The 9,791-nt window shown below is 51.8% G+C and overlaps 1 long non-coding RNA gene across 2 annotated transcripts in view; it reads right to left on the bottom strand.

Annotated features, from left to right (window-relative positions):
- Positions 1-5,527, bottom strand: part of LOC114484547 (uncharacterized) — a 15,228-nt gene extending 9,701 nt beyond the window's left edge. For both annotated transcript variants that reach the window (XR_003677604.2, XR_003677605.2), the window contains exon 1: positions 5,324-5,527. This is a non-coding gene — a long non-coding RNA (uncharacterized lncRNA). The remainder of the gene's footprint in view (positions 1-5,323) is intronic.
- Between the last annotated feature and the right edge of the window lie 4,264 nt (positions 5,528-9,791).

The following is a 9,791-nucleotide window of genomic DNA, read 5'->3' as shown; positions in this document are numbered from 1 at the left end:
GCTGAGGGGTGAGGAGGAATGTGGGTCCTGCCCTCGAGGCACTCACAGGCCGACGGAAGAGGCAGACCCGCCAACAGCAGGGACCGACCCGATGGCAGGGAAGCTGACCCAGTCGCCGCATCAGGCCAAGTACCCTGGACCCACAGCACAAGGCGTCACCAGCTCTGCCCCCGGGATGCCTGCGGCTTTGTCTGGAGGGGAGGGTTGACCTGGAGCTGAGCGGACAAGTCCACAGATGGATGAATGAGGGAAGGGCAACCAGGTGGAGAGAACAGTGTGTGCAAAGACCCAGAGGCCCGAGAGCATTCAGTTCTGCTCAGCTGGCATATGTAACATATGTTGTCAGGGCCGGGAAGGCACAAAAGGCGGGTGGGAGAGATCGTCAGCAGCCTGGTATCCCACCAAGAATGAGCTGGGATTTGTTCCCCTTGAAGTAGCCTGCCGGAGCCTTATGCAATATCCCACTGGTACTCCTGAAGATTTGTGAGCCATGTGTGAAGGGCTCTGATATGCTCCGGCTAGTTATCAGGCCCTGGGAAGGAGCCTCAGGGCGCGCAGAGAGGGCCGGATGTTGGTTCCTGACCTCAAGGCACGCATAGGCTAGGCGAGGAGTAAGAAACATGAAACATTACAGGCGACGGCCAGGCAGAGTAATTAAGCGTCAGGCAGTAAAGCCTCCGTCGTGAGTGTGGTGAGAGAGGTGGTGAAGACACGGGAGAGATGCTGCCACGGGCAGATTATAAATCCAGAAAAGCCACTGCTTCCTGCTGCTAAACTGGGTACAACCCTGCCCCTTGACCTTTCCAGGAGCCTCTGTCCTTTCACTTAGAGGATTCTCCAAACACAGCCTCACCAGTCCTCATCAGCATGGGGACTTCTTTCCCTTTTGGCCTGTACCCTCCAGTTTCCCCTTATCCAAGTGGGGTTTTGCATCCTCAGCCGGACTTCATCGGAGCCTCACTGTGTTTAGATCTGGGTTTCAGATCCTCTTACTTTGCAGGGTTTCCTAACACCACCCCAGCTCCTCCGCTTAACACAGCCTGGAGCATAAAGATATTCTAACACAGGCTTGCATAGTGGAGATTTCCATGTGAGGCTTCTTTTTACAAGTGGCCCTATTTCTGCGGGAGCCGGTCATCTGTTACGGAGCCCTTTGAATGCGCTTGTCTGTGGCCGGTAGAGAGTTCCTTGGTCTGCAGCTCAGCATTCCTATAGGGCTGTTGCTTCGGAGCAAAGCAGTGCCTTTGCGTGTATCTATTACAGAGGCATTAACCACACGCATGGCCCATCTTCTCCCTTACGCAGAGCAGCCAAGGTGATTGAAACGCGACATTTTAAACCCAAAAGCAAATTACAGCAAGGAATCGGTGTGAAATTACTATCCTCTGCTTGGAGTTCCTTTTTAAAAGTCAGGCAGCAGAGCCCAGGAGAAAAGTTGGCCTGTCAGACAAGCCCATTCAAGCTTGCAATTCTGCTGTCATTTGCCCGACGGGCTTGTGATAGAGAACGAGGATAAAAAAAAATCTGCCAAAAATAGTGCCACTGAGAAACCAACACCCAGGCAAACTCAGGAGCCGACACCGCCTCAGCTCTGCCCTCTGATAGGACGGTGGCACCAAGGACTTGTTCTTACAGGGATGTCGTGTGACCTCCCATTTCAGCACCAAGGAGATGTGGAGAGGAAGGGCTGCAAAGAGCTCCAACTGTGCACCCCCGAAGCATGGGAAGGGAGAACAAAGTTTACATTGAAAATCTTGACTTTCTAAATAGCATGTTGAGGCAGACTCACACAGACAGGTTTGCTGCCGGTCTGGGACTCTCCTGGGGTGGCTGCAGCCTGGAGATTCATCTAGAAAGAATATAACGCTGAGCTTCCTTCTATTTGTACTTTTCCTGGGGCTTCAGTTCCCAGAGTGGTACCCTAGGGGCCTGAAGGAAACAGATGCCCCCTGAGTAGCCGGGAGCGATGGGGCTCAGGAAAATGGTCCAACCCGTGTGCTCTGGAAAAGCTCACAACCGCGTGGTAGCAGGAGCTCTGGATCGTCGGGGACGCACAGCCCCTGCTCGGCCTGGGCTCTGTCACCAGCTCTTGGTGGGGAGGTGGCAGGCTGACTTCCGGGCTCTGTGCCCCTGTGCCCCTGCTCTTGGGGGTGAGACAGGAGGACACCCTACCTGCTAGGTGACTGAGTTTAACGCCCTTGGAGGTGAGGTCACGCCCATATACTGAATCAGATTTTGCTGTTTCAGCAAAATGTTTATTGTGTCTCTGGGAGTGAGGTTCTTCCTTGGAACTCCCCAACTTCCCTGACAGGTAGGGCTCAGCTCCAGTGTGCAGGTGAGACCACTGAGACCCAGAAAGGTTCACTAATGTGCCCCAGTCCACACTGCTAGGAAGCGGTTGGTCCAGGAGTCAGATCCAAGTCTTTGGGACCCAAGTCCAGTGCTTTCCATGAGAGACATTCACCCAGCCTGCTTCAGAGGTGGCAGCTCCCACACAAACAGGGACCGTCGTGCGATCCACCTTCACCTCCAGGGTGTAGCATCTCTGGATGGACACTTTGTCCCCATCTTCTTGTCTTGATGTCCCATCACCCATTTGCCATGGGGAAGCACTGACCAGATTATAAAGTAGCCGCTGGGAATTCCCTGGTGGTCCAGTAGTTAGGACTCAGCGCTTCTACTGCAGGGCGTGTGGGTTCGATCCTTGGTCGGGAAACTAAGATCCCACAAGCCTCGCGGCCAAAAATTAAACATGAAAAAAGTGAAGTGGCCACAAATAACGGGCAACCATAAAACCTGATTTGTGTCCGGTTGATAAAGACCCCCAGAGAAAACAACCACAGGAGCTGTGGGGTGTCCAAAGTGGTAAACGTTTCCCAGGAAGGACCCCTCCAGGAGCCACGGCTTCAGAGCAATCCATTTTCTAACAGGCACCGAAGAACAGAAGTCATCATCACGGTTATCACTGCCATCACCCTCGGCGCGAAATGCAAGACTTCACATCTGGTGGGTGGTCCCAATCCCTGGGACGCTGGAGAGTTCACAGGGGCCGGGCTGTCCCCACTGCTGGCTGTCTGTCTTGTGTGTCACTCACAACTGCCTCTTGCAAACAGAGCATTCCCTGGGGAGGTTTCCCCGGGGACACTTTTCTTTGGCATCCTTTAACAGCTGTCACACTGTCCCAGTTGTTTTTCAAGAAGGAGGTCTCCAGAGTTTCATTGAGGCAGACTTGAACTTGACCCTGCCGTGTTGAGTTGTTCCCTGTCATCTCTCCCTGGGAAACGGGTGCCAAACCCTGGGTGCCCATGGGTGGATCCTGGCCGCCTCTCAGCCTTGGCAGCTCATCACCTGTTGTTTCCTACCCAGAATATGCGTTTGGGCGTGTACGGATTTCAGCAGTTCCTGCAAAGGCAAACTTCTCCGGAGGAACCTGAGATTCCTTCGGCGCGGACCAGCTTCACACCCCACGGGGCAGCCTTTCAGCAAAGGGCTTAAAGGGGGGCACGTAAGGAACGCCTTAGGTACGGTAGGTGAGGGAGGCCACCATTCAGCACTTGATCTTGAACTTTGTATTTGCCAAGGGCTTTTCAGTCATTTCCATTAGCTATGACTCCTGAATGCCCTTAGGAGGTAGGCAGGAAGTGGTGTCCTCCTTTTGAGAATAAGGACATGGGGAGGGAAGTATCCCCAGGAGTGAGAAGGGTCAGAGGCCTTGGTGGGGAAGCGTTCCCCTCAGCTTCCATCCCCGGCCCCGTGTGCTTCCAGCAAGCCACTGGGGAGGATGTTTCTGGAGCGTGGCTTTCGTCCAGGAATCGTCCAACATGTTAGCTTTCTAAGAGCCAGCTTGATGTCTTGGTCACTGTCATGTGGCATATGAGGTACAGCCCCAGAGAGGTAAGTGCCGTGCAGTAAATCACAGGAGGATGAGCAAACTGCTCTGCACAGAGAAAGCAGGCTCTCGTTCCCCAGCCACTCCCGCGCCAGCTTTGAAGCAAGATATATTTTTAAACACAAGCCTCGTACAGAAAATTTCCCTCGCGCGTCCCCATAGCCTACTAATGGGGCAACTGCTGGCAACCGATACCACCAGCCCGTGCTCAGGGCTGTGTTCTCAATTTTTCTTTCTATTCTTGTTCGCTGGCATACGACAGGGTTGCTGTCCTGGGACACTGCAGGCGACTGACGAAAAAGGTTGCAGCCGGTTCTTGCCTGCTCTCAATTTCAAGACTCTCTGATTTCGTTCAGACGCTGGGCCTGTAGGTCTGTGTCCATTTACCGAGTGGGTAACTTCTATTTTATTTTTTTTATTCTTCAGGCAGATTCCACAAAACTGCCCGATGCTTCCCAGAAGGCTGGGGTGCCTCTGCGTCACCCGGGGCTGAGAAGGGGCTGAAGTCAGAAAGCCAGCTGCCCGCCAGCGCCTCAGAAAGCGGCCTCTGTGCTCCGGCAGATTTCACAGCAGGATCAAGTGCCTCTTGTCCCTCCTTTGCAAAATGAAAATAGCCATTTTGGGTCAACTTTGCTTCTTCCCATTGCTCTGATTAGGATTTCTTCCCTTAGCAAGAGAAAAGAAAGTCACCTTACAAGTCCTAATTAGAATGAGTCCTCTACTTAATTTATTCAGGATGTCCTCCTGAATTGTCCTGGTATGTCCCCGAATATTATTGTTGCTGTTGTTGTTGTTTTAAAGGCGCCATTTCTAGCCAGAGGCTGGAGGAGGTGCCCTTTGTCTGCCTCTGGGCTCTGTGGTCCTGGCCCTCACCGAGGGAACCATGCCTGCACTGCTGTGTTTATTTGAGTTATGTAATATAAACAGCTTCAAGGAGCTGGGCTCCTCCACTTTTGTTTTTAAACTCCGACTTCACTTGCCCTCTGCAGAGCTTGGCGCTTGGGTGTTTTCCTCCAGCCCTCTCTGTTTTGCTGCTAGAAAACAAAACAGCCTGCCCTTGACCCTTCCCTAGGACCAGCCCTTTCCTCCCCAGACCCAGCGATGAAATGAACCGCTGCTGGTGCTGACTGCATCCTCAGAGGCTCGGCCTCGGCCAGGGCCAGAGGGGGCATCCAAACGGAGCAGAGACGACGCGGTCGTGGCTGAGACTTTGTCTGTAGCTTCTTCACTGATTCCTGGCTCCCCTAAGTCAGGAGTATCCCTAGAACATCTGAAACATAATTCCATTTAGCATATGGATTCAAACCCGACTCTTCAGAAACACAGCTGATGTGTAAAGCACGTGATTGTAGTTAGGAGGAAGGTTCAAAAGTCACTGTGGACGTCAGCTCTGCATTATTTTACTATTCGCATCCCCTTAAATCAAATACTTACAAAGTGTTTCATTGCTCATTAGACCAGGCTCACGGTTTATCCCCCTAATGATGCCACGCCGTGGAGAAAGCCAGCAGTCTTCTCGCTGAGTTTGGCTTGGCAAAATGGCACGCAAGGCACAGTTGGATTGCAATATATTTTTAGTAACAGGTTTCCTAAGACAACTCTCTAAGGGTTGAGTCACTGATTCCTTTATTTATACAGTTGTCCTAATGCAGATGACCAATATTTTCAGAAGAGTTATTCACTCTCAAATTTCTTATGGTGAGATTCCACCTCCATCTATAAAATTTCATTTTGCCATAGTCCATCTTCCTCTCTAATCAGCCCAGCGCGCATGCTTGCCAGCTGTCTATCGGGGTCCCCAGCCTTGGGGTGAGAAGGATGCCCTGTCCATAACTGTGAGTTTGGGAGGCAGGACTAAAAGACAGAGAGCATAGAGGTTTGGAGAATCAAGTGCTCAGGGCGTGGAGGTAGGGAAGAGGAAGCCCGATGGCAGGAATGGCCTGGAACAGAGCAAGAAGAGCCAGGCACATGTCCCTCCCCACTGGGTTCCTAGAAAACTACCAGAGAGAAAGAAAGGAAAGAAAGGAGAGGAGGGAGAGAGGGGAAGGAAGGAAGGAAGGAGAGAAAGAGAGAGAGGGAAAGAAAGAAAGGAAGGAACGAAAGAAGGAAGAAAGAAAGAAAGCAGGAAAAGGAGAAAAATTATAGCAACGGGCGGGGGGCTGGGGGATAGAATTGGAGATTTTTGCATCGAGAAATTCTTCCAGTTCTACCCATTGAAGCCCAGCCAGGGCCTCTGACAAAGCCACACAGCATCCTCTTGTCTCCTCAAGCCTTTCAGAATTTCTCTGCATTTTTCCAGCAACAGCTGCCAACTCTGGCCCAGCCTCTCATCTGCCAACTCGCAACCCTACCCGCCCATCTCCCTGTACATTTCTCTCCTTCAAGGTCAAGTCCCAGTGCACCTCAACTCTTCAGGGCTCTCCCGTGCGGTGAGAGCCTCGGCCCGCTGAGTCCCGGCGGGGCGGGTGGCGAAGGGGTGAGTCTGGAGGAAATCTGCTGGGGCCTAGGCCTAGGCTTTCTCACACATGTTTCAGATGTGCAGGGGTGTGATGGTAAACAGCGTCCTTGTCGCTGCCAGAGCCTGCCTTTCCACCCCGAGTCCTGTTCCCATCACCCTAGGGGTTCCAGTAATAGGGTGTAAAGCAAACAAAGAAAAACAGTAATCTGGGGTTCCAATTGCATTTTTTGTTTTTAGAAAATGTTAATGATAGGTTATGTGATTACCCTAGGTTTGGCTCTGCCCACTCTGTATTAAGCACATCTGGTATTTAGTAACAATATAAGTAGCAGGAGTTTTTTTGGCACTTGAAAATAAGCTCATCCAATGTTGCCATGCAGTTTGGAAACTCATCAGAAAGGCCAGCCAAACTTGTGGAGATACAAGACTTTTTTTGTAGGCTGGGCAGCTGGCCAGGACAGCTAAAAAATGTGAATTGGCTCAGAACTGCTGCCACGCAAACACTTCTGGAAATTTCTGTGCTTGGGCTCTGCCAAATCCATTATGCACAACACGAATTACAAGAGCTTCTATCACTCCAAGCAGTTGCTTTTTGAGCTTAATTCTCCTATGCACTTATGAAACATATACACACAACCCAAATGAGAAAAACACCCCCCCCAAATCCACTACCATTAAAGAAAAAAATTCTTTCCATCAGAGCTGCCAAGCTCACAACTTTTCCTGAATTAGGAGAAATAGCCTCAAACTTCGGTTTGAATTACATTAAATCTAACACGTGGGAGGCAACGGCGCTTCCTGGAAATTCTAGAAAGGAAGGATGTCTCACATCATGGAAAGAGCCTAATATCTCCGTAGGAAAAGCAATGCAACAAAAGAACTTGGAGGGGGAAAAACATATACACCTTACATTCGGCAAGTCCAGTAATTGGGCTTTGGGCCTGAACTGGGATTTGGATCAGTCTGCGAAGCAAACCTGCGCGCAGAGTGTGCTTCTTCCGTGTGGAGGTTGCAGCCCTGCCTGGAGGTGTCTGGGTCTGCCTCGTGGTCCTGCAGGCCTGTCAATCGTCTGGCAGGATTTGAAGCGGAGGGTGGGCCCAGGAGGGCAGGCCACAGCGGGCCAGGGGGAAAGCAAGCAGGAGAGAAGCAGCCAACCTTTCAAGTCACATCCTGGGTCTGCCTGGGCTTCCCTCCCTTCCAAAGCTTAAAAAGGTTTGCATCACTTCTTTTCTGATTCCAAACTGAGACTTGCCTCTTGCTTGTGATTCAAGGTACTAGATTACTCAGACTCTGCCCAGGATTGTTTTTAAGGGCCTGGAACTCCACTCTTATTTTCCAGAATCGCTGGGATGACATTATTCATAGGACACAGATAACAGCTACTATGAGATAATCATATTAGCACATAATGACACAGAAAGTACAGCTAAATCCTTCTGATTCCCACTGGGTCCAATGCTTTCTTGATACACAGCCCTTTTCATGAGAACTGTAAGGTCGCTGGAGGTCTTTTTTTTGTTTTTTTTTTTGCGGTACGCGGGCCTCTCACTGTTGTGGCCTCTCATCGGCAGGCGGACGCGCAACCACTGCGCCACCAGGGAAGCCCCAGAGGTCAGCATTTCTGTCTCCATCTCAGAGTCGAGAGAACATGAGTGGAGAGGTGAGGTGACGTGACCTACCCAGGTCAGACAGCTCACAAGTGGAGAAAGCCAGGCTGGACTCCAGCTTCTGGTTCCAGATGACAGGACCTGGATTTCAGTAGCAACTACTATGTGCCAGGCCCCACTCTGGATGCTTCCATGCATTAATTTGCTCAATGTTCTGAGCCACTCAGTGATAGAGCCATCACTCTTGGCCCAGGCAGGGAGGCTGAGGCCATCTCACTGCATCTCATGTTGAGGGCTGGGATCCGAAGCCAGGCTGGGGTCCACGATCCTAATTGTCCCCTCTTCCACCACCACCCCCCCATCCAGGGCTAGTGCTACTCTCTCCCCCTGGTCCCCCAGCCAACGCACTGCTACCCACCCCCCAGTCTATCCCTGGAAACTATTAATAATGATCTTGGTGGGCAGAGTACCTGAAAGCAGTAAGAGAAGGTTGCATAAAGATTTGGAAGGAAATACAGAGAAACCCCCAAAGTGGGACAAGCTATCAAAAGGATCACATCACAAGCATCACTTCTCAAAATATCCTATGTAGGATTGGTCGTGGGTGCCCTAGCTTATCAAGAGTGGCCCTGGGGCCTTGCTTCTCTCTGCAGCTTGCTTATCTCCCTGCAGGACCCCCTTTGCTCTGTCCCCATATTACTTACTGGACCCCGGTCCAGTCTTCTCCATGATCTACCAAATGTGGGCAGACATATTCCTTCAATAAACTTGTACTGGTGCCAGGCACTGTGCTGAGGGGTGAGAGCTGAGGGGTGAGGAGGAATGTGGGTCCTGCCCTCGAGGCACTCACAGGCCGACGGAAGAGGCAGACCCGCCAACAGCAGGGACCGACCCGATGGCAGGGAAGCTGACCCAGTCGCCGCATCAGGCCAAGTACCCTGGACCCACAGCACAAGGCGTCACCAGCTCTGCCCCCGGGATGCCTGCGGCTTTGTCTGGAGGGGAGGGTTGACCTGGAGCTGAGCGGACAAGTCCACAGATGGATGAATGAGGGAAGGGCAACCAGGTGGAGAGAACAGTGTGTGCAAAGACCCAGAGGCCCGAGAGCATTCAGTTCTGCTCAGCTGGCATATGTAACATATGTTGTCAGGGCCGGGAAGGCACAAAAGGCGGGTGGGAGAGATCGTCAGCAGCCTGGTATCCCACCAAGAATGAGCTGGGATTTGTTCCCCTTGAAGTAGCCTGCCGGAGCCTTATGCAATATCCCACTGGTACTCCTGAAGATTTGTGAGCCATGTGTGAAGGGCTCTGATATGCTCCGGCTAGTTATCAGGCCCTGGGAAGGAGCCTCAGGGCGCGCAGAGAGGGCCGGATGTTGGTTCCTGACCTCAAGGCACGCATAGGCTAGGCGAGGAGTAAGAAACATGAAACATTACAGGCGACGGCCAGGCAGAGTAATTAAGCGTCAGGCAGTAAAGCCTCCGTCGTGAGTGTGGTGAGAGAGGTGGTGAAGACACGGGAGAGATGCTGCCACGGGCAGATTATAAATCCAGAAAAGCCACTGCTTCCTGCTGCTAAACTGGGTACAACCCTGCCCCTTGACCTTTCCAGGAGCCTCTGTCCTTTCACTTAGAGGATTCTCCAAACACAGCCTCACCAGTCCTCATCAGCATGGGGACTTCTTTCCCTTTTGGCCTGTACCCTCCAGTTTCCCCTTATCCAAGTGGGGTTTTGCATCCTCAGCCGGACTTCATCGGAGCCTCACTGTGTTTAGATCTGGGTTTCAGATCCTCTTACTTTGCAGGGTTTCCTAACACCACCCCAGCTCCTCCGCTTA

Source organism: Physeter macrocephalus, chromosome 20 (assembly GCF_002837175.3).
Source record: "Physeter macrocephalus isolate SW-GA chromosome 20, ASM283717v5, whole genome shotgun sequence".
Lineage (NCBI taxonomy): Eukaryota > Metazoa > Chordata > Mammalia > Artiodactyla > Physeteridae > Physeter > Physeter macrocephalus.
The sequence above is the reverse complement of the archived record's forward strand: the minus strand, read 5'-3'. Positions and strand labels throughout refer to the sequence as shown.